Source organism: Gymnoscopelus braueri (genome assembly GCF_963280865.1).
Source record: "Gymnoscopelus braueri genome assembly, chromosome: 8".
NCBI lineage: Eukaryota > Metazoa > Chordata > Actinopteri > Myctophiformes > Myctophidae > Gymnoscopelus > Gymnoscopelus braueri.
In genome coordinates, this window is record NC_137609.1 from 50,939,177 (window position 1) to 50,951,064 (window position 11,888).

Consider the following 11,888-nt stretch of genomic DNA (forward strand, 5'->3'; position numbering starts at 1 on the left):
GTAACCAGTGAGGTTGTGTGTTGTGTTGGATCCAGTGATGTTGTGTGTTGTGTTGTGTGAGTGATTGACAGCTGGCTGGGTGTAGGTGTGTGTTGTGTTGGATCCAGTGAAGGTGAGGTTGAAGAAGCCTCCTGGGTACTGTGGCTGGATGGAACAGATGATGGTGAAGCTGGAACCATTGAACACCTGCAGCCCCTGTTGCTGGCCCTTAGAAACCCCGTTCATGTCGGGTACAAAGGTGATGATTGGCTTAAACAGCAGATCTGTAACAAGACAGAGGTGATTGGCTGAAAAAACAGATAGATAGATAGATAGATAGATAGATAGATAGATAGATAGATAGATAGATAGATAGATAGATAGATAGATAGATAGATAGATAGATACAGATACAGATAATGTAAATATGTCATTGTTGAAGTCCTTGTTTTACCTGAACAGATAACCTCCAGTCTGGCAGTAGAATTACCAGACATCTTTGTTCCACACTCCCTCAGTGAAGACTCAGACCCAACACAGGAAGACGAAATCCACCACACAGGTTCATGTGTAGGACCAGAACTCCTTTCTCTTGAAACAGCAGAGCCACAGTCCAGCTGTCTACACACCACAGATGATGACTTCAGGTTCCAGTCAGACCAACCATCCACTGGTCTCCACTCTCCCTGGTGTTTCATCTCCAGTATACCAATACACTTACTGGCTCCTCCCACCAACCTGACATCAACAGTCTCTGTACAGTGAGAAGACAGTAAAAAGTAAAAAAAAAATGATTATGAAAAAACTATCCAAACCAAATGTTTAACTTGTCTTTTACCTGAGCAAGTGAGTTCAACAGTCTTGTCAGGTGAGCTTATGTTTCTAGTTGAGTTTGAGGTTCCACAGTCCAGGAGAACAGACTCGTTGCCTTCACACTGGAACTCCTTGGTCCACATTGGAGTGTTCACTTCTCCATAGAGCGCCCCCTGGAGGACTGAAGGAGTCCCACAGCCAAGCTGCCTACAGACCACCTCTGCATCCCGCTGGTCAAAGTCACCTTCACACACTGAGACCCACGACTCATTAGACTTCATCTCCATTTTACCTGAACACATACTGGTCCCATTCACCAACCTCACAGACTCTGGGGGGAGAGAGAGAAGAGAGAGAGAGAGAGAGAGAGAGAGAGAGAGAGAGAGAGAGAGAGAGAGAGAGAGAGAGATGTACATTTTAAGTCATACACTTTTGCTGATGACAAAGAGAATCAAGACCAGTGATATCATGTGTTGTGTGCATGATGAACGTTACAATGTATTACACTTAAACATAATAGTAGGGCATAGTGCCCAATCAGAACATAAAATGTAGCTTAATAATAAACCAGAAGTGTTATTTAGACACACAGCAAGTAATGGCTCCCATGGCTCCTTAGATCAGGGCCAGTGTTTCCTGTGGTTTTGCCAGACACTGTAAATATTACTGTTGTTGAAGTAGTAGTTTGTTACCTGAACAAATCACCTCCAGTATGTACAAGGAAGTAGCAGACATCTTTCTTCCACAGTCCCTCAGTGAAGACTCAGACCCAACACAGGCAGATATAATCCTCCACACAGGTTTATGTGTAACACCAGAACTCCTTTCTGTTGAAACGGCAGAGCCACAGTCCAGCTGTCTACACACTACAGATGATGACTGCAGGTTCCAGTCAGACCAACCATCCACTGGTCTCCACTCTCCCTGGTGTTTCATCTCCAGTAAACCAGTACAGTGACTGGCTCCTCCCACCAACCTGACATCATCAGACTCTGTAGAGACAAGAAAGTAGACGTAAATAAAAAAAACTATTACTGTCATTATAAAAAGATGATCCAAATTTAAAAGTATAGTTTGTCTTTTACCTGAGCAGGTTAGTCCAACAGTCTTGTCAGGTGAGCAGGTGTTTCTAGTTGAGTTTGAGGTATCACAGTCCAGGAGAGCAGACTCATTACCTTCACACCTGAACTCTTCGGTCCACATTGGAGCCTTCACTTCTCCATAGAGCGCCCTCTGGATGACTGAAGGAGCCCCACAACCAAGCTCCCTACAGACCACCTCTGCATCCTGCTGGTCAAAGTCACCTTCACACACTGAGACCCACGACTCATTAGACTTCACTTCCACTCTGCCTGAACACACACTAGTCCCATTCAGCAACCTCACAGACAAAGACGCTGAAGCGAGAGAGAGAGAGAGAGAGAGAGAGAGAGAGAGAGAGAGAGAGAGAGAGAGAGAGAGAGAGAGAGAGAGAGAGAGAGAGAGAGAGAGAGAGAGAGAGAGAGAGAGATTTTATAAGATTATTGTATCAAGCCACAAGAGAAAATGCATTATGGATGCAAATTAAATCTTAACACATCAGAGGCAATTTTAGGACCACAATGGAAACAAGCCCCTTAGGGCTTTTTGTGTTGTCCTTTTAACATTATTGTATAACTTTCCCTTTGTACTCTTTGCAAACTCTTAATAAAGTATTGAATCAATTAATCAAAAGTAATTTACTGAAACCCTAAACGCATAGATAGAAAGAAAAATAACAATATACCATTTCTAAAATAAATACACAATGGAAATATATAATCAATAAATCAAAACACAGCATAAATAAATGAAGAATAGAGGAACAAAGAAACAACTATTCATACAGCTATTCATCATCAACATAATCATCATCATCATCAGATTTTCCCCAATAGCCAATAACACATGAAATGAGAGACTGTAAAGACTGCTATCATTGTGTTACCTGAACAGATCACTGTGGGTTTGCCTGTAATCAAACCTTTCCGTGTGGTATGAGAAGTCTCCATTATGACACAGTCACTCAGTGAAGACTCAGACCCAACACAGTAAGGTGTAATTCTCCATATAGGTTCATGTGTAAAACCAGAACTCCTTTCTGTTGAAACAGCAGAGCCACAGGCCAGCTGTCTACACACTACAGATGATGACTTCAGGTTCCAGTGAAACCCACCATCCACTGGTCTCCACTCTCCCTGGTGTTTCATCTGCAGTATACCAGTACAGTTACTGGTTCCTCCTACTAACCTGACATCATCAACCACTGTAAAGAGTCAAGAGAGTAAACATTCAATTTAAAGGGTAATAGTACTTTTATTAAAATAAAAATGATTCCAAGAGTAGCTTCTCCTTACCTGACCACAAGCAGGTGAGTCCAACGGTCTTGTTAGGTGAATAGCTGTTTCTAGTTGAGTTTGAGGTTCCACAGTCCAGGAGAACAGACTCGTTGCCTTCACACTGGAACTCTTTGGTCCACATTGTGTTTGGACCAAAGGTGTTCACTTCCCCATATAGCGCCCCCTGGAGGACTGAAGTAGCCCCACAGCCAAGCTCCCTACAGACCACCTCTGCATCCTGCAGGTCAAAGTCACCTTCACACACTGAGACCCACGACTCATTAGACTTCACCTCCACTCTGCCTGAGCATAAATCAGTCCCATTCACCAACCTCACAGACTCTGAGAGAGAGAGAGAGAGAGAGAGAGAGAGAGAGAGAGAGAGAGATTATGAAGAAGACATTTTAATTATTAGTGTCCAATCTTGTGCTATTATATCGTGAGAGAGGAGTGATTATAATTTAAAAGATTATTTTAAACAACCAAAAGTAATAATTCATTAATACAAAATAGGGGTCTGTACTTGGCCCTCTCCTTTTCTCTCTCTACACCAAATATCTTGGCTCTGTTATCTCTGCTCACAAAGCTCTCCTATCACTGTTATGCTGATGACACTCAACTGCCCCCCCCCCCCCCCACCCCCTTTTCCCAACACCTCAAACTCAATGCAGAAAAGACTGAGCTTTTCTTTCTTCCCAGGTAAGTCCTGCCCTGGCCTCTATTCCAGCTACCAAGCGCCTGGCTGTTGTCCAGGACAGTCTGCAGTCCTTCACGGCACACATTGCTGTGGTCACTCGCTCCTGTATGTTTACACTTTATAACTAAGGATCAGACCCTTCCTCACCCAGGAGTCTGGCCAGATCCTTATCCAGGCCTCAGTCATCCTAAAGCTTGACTAGTGTAACTCCCTCCATATTGACCTCCCAGCATGCTCACTGAAGCCCCTCCTTGTGATCCAGAATGTCACCTGGTCACGCCTGGTCTTCAACCAGCCACAACGTTCACGTCTATGTTAAGGTATCGATTGACCAAGATACAGTGTCTACTATATAACACATTGTTATTGTTATAAGAAAATGTACATTTTGACATCATATTCTTTTCACTGTACCTGTTTATTTTGTGTGTATGTTCAGTGGCATCAGTTCAGCAAAAGCTAAGGTATGGCAAGGTTAGGGTTGCCAACTCCCAGAGATTGAATTAAGGGACAAATTAAGGGACAAAACCCCCCAAAAAACCCGAAATGCATAGAAAACTATGCATTATACCTGTAACAATTGACGCACCTGTATGTATGTCTGTTTGTTTTTGAAAAAAAAATTAGCAACCCATATATTTGAACGGAAATGTATATTTTTATCCTGTGCTTAAAAATTATTATTCTTATTATTTTTTTTGGTTTGACCATGAGGGGCCGCAGAGACGCTGTGTTGGGGCCGCGGGTTGAGTAGCACTGCACTACACTGTTCCTCCTACATTTCTTTCTGCATTTGTGTGATTATTTACCTTGTTTATTGACTACAGTTCATGCTTAACTGCTCATTCCGATCTCACACTAAGTAAATTGCCCTGGATAGTGTAATTGTGGACTTCACATGAAGAGGAATGGTACATTTTAAATAGCATGTTGATGCTATCTACTTACAAAATAAGTTTAATAAAGGAAGGGAATACCCGAGTGGGTTATTAGATCATAGGCAGCCATAATATTGTCACGTTATGGGTATTCTAAAACCTTTTTTAGTTTTTTTTTATTTCACACAGGTAGTAGCATTATGTCTTTGCTATGTACTTTTTTTTGTCTTTGTCTTTGTCTGTTCTGCTCAGTATGTACTTTTATATTTTTGTTGTCCTATTTTCTTATACTTTATGATCTGTTTTTATTTCCATGTACTGATTTCAGAAAGGCAGAGGAGTTCATTCATCTGATGAGAGTGTTATACATCTCCACACTCTGTGTGTCATCCGAAAAGAGCCCTACATGCGGTCAGATCTTACCAATTCTTAAGAAGCTTGAGACGCATTACACTGTTAAAGAGGGAGACACAGTGTTTGAAATCAACCTTAAGCAGGCTGTCTGGGGAAACCTGTCAAAGCGGTACAAGCGTGTTGAAGATTGTGATGTCAACACTGTTGCTGACATCAGAAGCTTTCTTGAAGAGGCCACTGCATTAGACCCACGTTTCAAACACACTGTGGAGGACAGCACTGTATGGGATCGGGTCAAGGAGAAGATGATGGAAGGAAAGCCGACTGAGTCTGAGCGGCCAACCGATGACAGTGGAGAAGATGGTGTGTCAGAGCCAGAGGAGGAGGAAGAAAGAGAGAATGAAGAGGAAGGAGAGCAGAGTGAGGAAGAGGAGAATCAGCCACCTCCTTGGAAGAGGTCTGCAATGTCTCCACTGGAGGAGCTTTTTGCTTAAGAAGACAACTTGAAAATGAAACTCGTATCAATCAGAACCACGTCCATCAAGCACCAAATTGAGACGGAGCTTAAGAGATGCCACCAATGCTGATGTCTGATGACCCTGCTGCCTGGTGGTGGAACAACAGAACCACGTATCCTTCACTATCAGAGGTGTCCTTTTCCTATTTGTGCGTTCAGGCCTCCTCAACCCCTAGTGAGAGGGTTTTCTCCACGGCTGGAGACACTATTTGTGCAGAAAGATCAAGTGTACTACCAGAAAAGGTTGATATGCTCATCTTCCTCAACAAGAACTGTTGAATTGGATACTTGAGTATTTCCTCTCCTTTATATTTGTGTGATTTAGTTTTTTGTTGTAGCAGTTGCAGACAGCTGTTACAGTATGCTTTGAATGCAAAAGATGCATTTTACACTTATTGCTGCTCGGACATGAACATGACATGAAGTTGTGCAGAATGTGCACAACGGGATGCACTTTATTTTAACAGCTATTATATATATCAGTATAGTACAGCTGTTATACACTGAATGCACTTTATTGTATTCCTTGAATTATTTATTTAAGGGAAGATTATTCTTTGTTTTGCACTGAATTCAGTTTACAGTAGATAAAGTATTTGGCCCCAATGCTGCTCAGGGTCTCAGACAGGCTTTTATATTTGTTTTGTCATTGTCAGTAGTAAGACAAAAAGGAGAAAAAATGGGGGGAAATGCAGCTGTGTATTATCCACATATAGGTGGATCAAGTGTTGGAATAAAGGAGAGGATGTTACTCTATTCATTAAATGTATTTCAATTGACTAAGGCTTAAAATAATAAAGTAACTTTTGTTAAATATTTGACCTCTTATTTTTTTTTACCATTTTGGAACCGAAATAGGGAAGGGTTAGGAACCGGAATTGATAACCAGAACCGGAATCGGACTCGTACGAATCCTAACGATACCCAGCCCTACTTATAAGCCCTTATAGGTAGCAACTGTCTGTCATCTTTCCCAGGAAAGAACTAATATGTTATGCATATGTATATATATATATTTGTTTTACCTGAACAGTTGACCTTCAGTGTGAGAGTGGAATCATAAGACTTTACTGGTCCACACTCCACCAGTGAAGACTCAGACCCAACACAGGAAGATGGAATCATCCATCCAGGTGTGCGTGTAGAACTAGAAGTAAATTCTGTTGAAACAGCAGAGCCACACTCCAGCTGTCTACACACTACAGATGATGACATCCTGTTCCAGTCAAACCAAGCCAACACTGGTCTCCACTCTCCCTGGTATTTCATCTCCAGTATACCAGAACACTTACTGGTTCCTCCAACCAACCCGACATCTTCAGACTCTGTACAGAGAGTAATAAGCCGTAACAATGTATTACTTTCATTATAATACCTTGAAGAATGCAATACATAATCAGGTTTAATTTGTTTACCTGTTGAGTTGTGAGTTGGTTTAATTTGGAAAGCTGAGGAGAAAAATCATAAATAAATAAGTCTCACTGTAACATATATGTCTGTCTGTCTGTCTGTCTGTCTGTCTGTCTGTCTGTCTGTCTGTCTGTCTGTCTGTCTGTCTGTCTGTCTGTCTTGAGCAAGACACTGAACCCCTAACTGCTCCCAATTGACAAGTTTCCTCCCCATTGGTGTGTGAATGTGTGTGAATGGGTGAATGTATAACATTGTTAAGCACTTTTGATAAATGCGCTATATAAATGCACCATTTACCATTATAATACTTTATAATCATTATAACATTATTTCTGTTATGATTATTGTTATTAGTGCTTATAGCTATAATTATACTGTATTATAATGCATTCATACTCAACTCATTATGAAATGCTTCATACTGTGTTGTTATTATTGTGATAAAGCATTTGTCAGTGTTTTTAGAATACGTAGAAGGATTCATTGTAATCACTGTAAACAGGAATAATAAAGCAGGACTACTGAGGTAATGTTTCAGTCTCTACTCACGACAGTCAGCGTGTTCGTCCCCACAGTCATCTACTGTGTCACATTTCCATGAGAATGGAATGCACGTGTCATTCTGACAAACAAACTGAAGGGGGAGACAGAGGATTATGTTCATAATCAGTAATGTATCAAAACCAGACATGAGACATAAAGTCATACAGAGTAACACAAGTGAAGCTGAGGTGAATCACCTGGCTGGCAGTGCAGCTGGACATGCACTGCTTGTTGTCAGCTGTCACGTAGAAGTCTGTGGGACAGGAACACTTGTAGCCCCCTCCAGGTGAGAGCAGACACAGGTTACTGCAGCCTCCATTGTTGGTCTGACATGGATGACCAGACACTGCAGGGTGGAGAAAACATGCACACATGTAATGAATATGAGAACACACACCTATATGTTACTACAATGCTTTATAAACCTTTTGTGCTCATGAATGTGTCAAAGTAAAAAATAATAACACCTGTATAGCAAATATAAATGATGTACAAGTTCACAACTCATCCCATCGCGATGCATTCTGAGCTTTTGCATCTACTGTTGTCACTATGTATTTATATTATTGAGGGGGGGGGGGTAAATAGAATAAATATTTCTGCCTAAAATAAAGTAAAAGCAAGTAGGCTTGCCTATAATAACATGGTCAGAATAGGGACACCAGGTTGTTTATATACAATAGCACTATTCAAAACAGATCAAATGATGCAATAATACACAATTAATAAAAGTCATAAAACAGCATGAATAGTAATAATGGGAGTGTTGTATACAGTAGGTGGTACAGACCCTCAGGTTGTCTATAGGGGTGGTAGATTTGGATGCCTAATGGATGGATCAGGTTGCTGATGAGTCTGATCTTGTTGGTTCCCTGAGTCTTGTTGGCTCTGTAGATGGATCTGTTCCTCCAGTCTGTCCAGTAGATGTGATCCTCAAACAGAGTAATAGCCCTGATGTTGTCCTGACTCACAACTACAAACACACAAAACCAAATAGACTATAATAAAATGAACTAACAAAGTATTATAACAAATATTATAACAAGTTAAAATGTTTCCGTAAAGTATACAAGAGTAAAAAATGCTCTCAAACCTCTCCTTGCCTTTTCTTACACTTAACTATTGAAACCAGATTAACTATTAAATACATGAAATGGAAAAAATGGAAAAAAGAAGGCTAAAAGTTAGTTAGTTAGTTCGTGCGTGCGTGCGTGCGTGCGTGCGTGCGTGTGTAGACTGGGCCAGGCTGTTGTGGGGGGGGTGCCACATGTGCGCGCTTTTTTTTTAATTAATTAATTAATTAATTAATTAATTAAGCAACTATAAAACAACGGTAACAACACACTCTACCAGCCTTCAGTGGTGGAAAAAGTACTCAAATGTTTTACTTAAGTAAAAGTATCAATAGTATCAATAGTGTAGAAATACTCTGTTACAAGTAAAAGTCCGGAATTCAAAATGTACTTGAGTAAAATTATAAAAGTATTTGCATCAAAATTTGCATCAAAAAGTACCAAAAGTAAGAGTACTCATTATACAAAATGTCCCATTTAAAGTTCTATACAAATCTTTTATAAATAGCAGATAGCAGATACAAAGTAACTAGTAACTAAAGTTTTCAAATAATTGTAGTGGAGTAAAAGTACAATATTTGACTCTGAGATGTAGTGGAGTAGAAGTAAAAGTATTGGAAATTGGAAATACTCGAGTAAAGTACGAATACCTCATAATTGTACTTGTACATGTACTTAGTTACTTTCCACCACTGCCAGCCTTTTTACTAGCACCATAATACTGTGTTGATAATCTACATTATCAACATAATCTACACAATCTACACAATCTACACAATCTACACAATCTACACATTCTACACATTCAACAAAATCTACAAATACACCTCCGCGCGTATGTGTGTGGGTCTGGTGTGTGTGTGTGTGTGTGTGTGTGTGTGTGTGTGTGTGTGTGTGTGTGTGTGTGAGAGAGAGAGACCTGTGTGTCTGTTGGTTCCATCCAGGTTGGCAAACTCAATGTATTTCTGCTCGTTGGTCCAGTAGATGTGATTATTGATGTAGTCTAACGTCAGGCCGTAGGGCTTGGAGATCTTATCCTTCACGATGACTCTCCTGTTGGTGCCGTCCATCACCATCCTCTCTATGTGGGGGTTGTTATCACTTATGTCTGACCAGTACAAGTATCTGTCAGGGAGACACTGTGTCAGGGTCACTATTCACAACTAATCACACATACAGTAACAGTACTGTACAGTACTAGTGGACCTACAATATGATGAAGAGTTCATGCAGGGTTATTATAGTTCACTACCAACTAAATGATTAAAACTACAATAAAACAATTAAAAATCATTTTACTTGACTGTAAATTAAATAAAGAAATTGTCCTCATAATGTCCAATATATTTCTTCACACATACTGAAAATAGCCAATCTGAAAGCTCACGTGTTGCGATGTGACACGTTGTGAGCTTGTAGATTGACTATGTTAAAACAAATCTGAGATTCGTCTCACCCCTGACTATTCCATATTACAATAAACAACTAAAACTAAACCTCAAAGTAATAAAAACTAAACTAAAACTAAGCATTTTCACAAATTAAAAACTAAACTAAACTTGCAAACCTGGTTTAAAAGCTAATTAAATTGAAAATTGAAAACAAAAAGTGAAAACTAAATATAAATATAAACTAATCTCTATGTATCATACAGTATTATGATGGCATTAGACTGCTGCTTAAAGTGCCTCGATGCAGCAGTGCACGTCACATGTTTGTCAGTGTTGGTGAACCACCTGCTCTGCTGTGCTGCAGAACCTCATGTACAAATAGAGTCATTTTAACTCTGACAAACACTGTACTGAGTTCTTTCAGGTTTTACTCTAAACTGTGGAACCATACATTGTCATGTAAGACTGTATGTAGCAGTAGTGGCTCAGAGCCTCTGCCTGATGAGATAAAATCATAATATCTCCCCCAGGATATAAGGATTTACCTTTAGTCTAGCGGTTAAGATCTTGGCTTTCCACGCCGGACACCCAGGTTTGAATCCCGGGTGTTATGATTTGATATGGACTCTGTCTGCCTTTGATTGTTTTTGTATTTGTCTGTTATGTGTTATTGTTGCTATGGACCATGTGTCCTTAATACAGTTGTGATTGGTTGATTAAGTAAAAATACAAAACTATGGTATTTACAAAAAAAGCTTTTTTGTAACTTAGATCTGCAACAGAATATGATACAATCTCATCAGTTTTATTGTTAGATGTGATTCAGTCTCCTTGTATCCGTGGTGTTTCACAGGATGATTGATACATTCAATGTGAGGTTCATGATGTCACCACAGTGCTCTTACCCGTAGCGTACATCCACAGCTATGGCGTATGGCTGGTCCAGGTCAGTGTTGAGCAGGACTGTTGGGTACGACCCGTTTAGTTTGGACACCTCTATGGTGTGATGCTCATAGTCACACCAGTAGAGGTTTCCTCCCACCCAATCAACAGCCAGACCCAGTAGTGTGATGGTCGACTTGTTGTGAAGGACCTGTCAATGAACCATACATGCACTCTGAATATACTCACCATGCCTTCATTCATAGATATGATAGTGTAGAGCAACTTGTCAAAGTCTTGACTGTATGGGGTAGGGGCGGGGGTGGCATAATTGGGGGTCCTCACTGATCATGGAGCTCATACACTAACTAAGTGGTTCTCAAACTTTTCAGACCAGGACCCCCCAAAATAATCATATTTGAACTGAGGACCCCCCAAAATAATCATATTTGAACTGAGGAACCCCCAAAATAATCATATTTGTACTGAGGACCCCCCAAAATAAACCATATTTGAACAGGGGAGCCCCCAAGATAATCATATTGGAACTGGAGACCCCCAAAAAGTAACTGATGACCCCCCAAAATAAATCACTTTTGAACTGGGGACCCCCCACCCTACGTTTTATTGAGTTGAGGTGTTGCATTTTGTTTGACTCCGTTCTACAGATAAATGTTGTGAAAATAGCCATAGAATGTTTGCCTCTTTCTTGACAATTTGGCCAATGTTTTTGTTTGAATAGTTTTTTTGTATTTTCCTTTAAAAAAAAAAAAAAGGTCTTAAAAGTCCTTAAATGGATTTTCATTGATTGAATACTTTATTCAGAAATGTAAACAGCAGGTGGTATAGTAGACATTAAAGCTAAGAGGATAACACAATAAAGTCCTGGGGACTTGTTTCCATTGTGGTCCTATGTATTTAATTAATCAACATAGCATACAAATATAACACAATAATACATGTCATCAACAAATACAAACACTTTAATACAAAA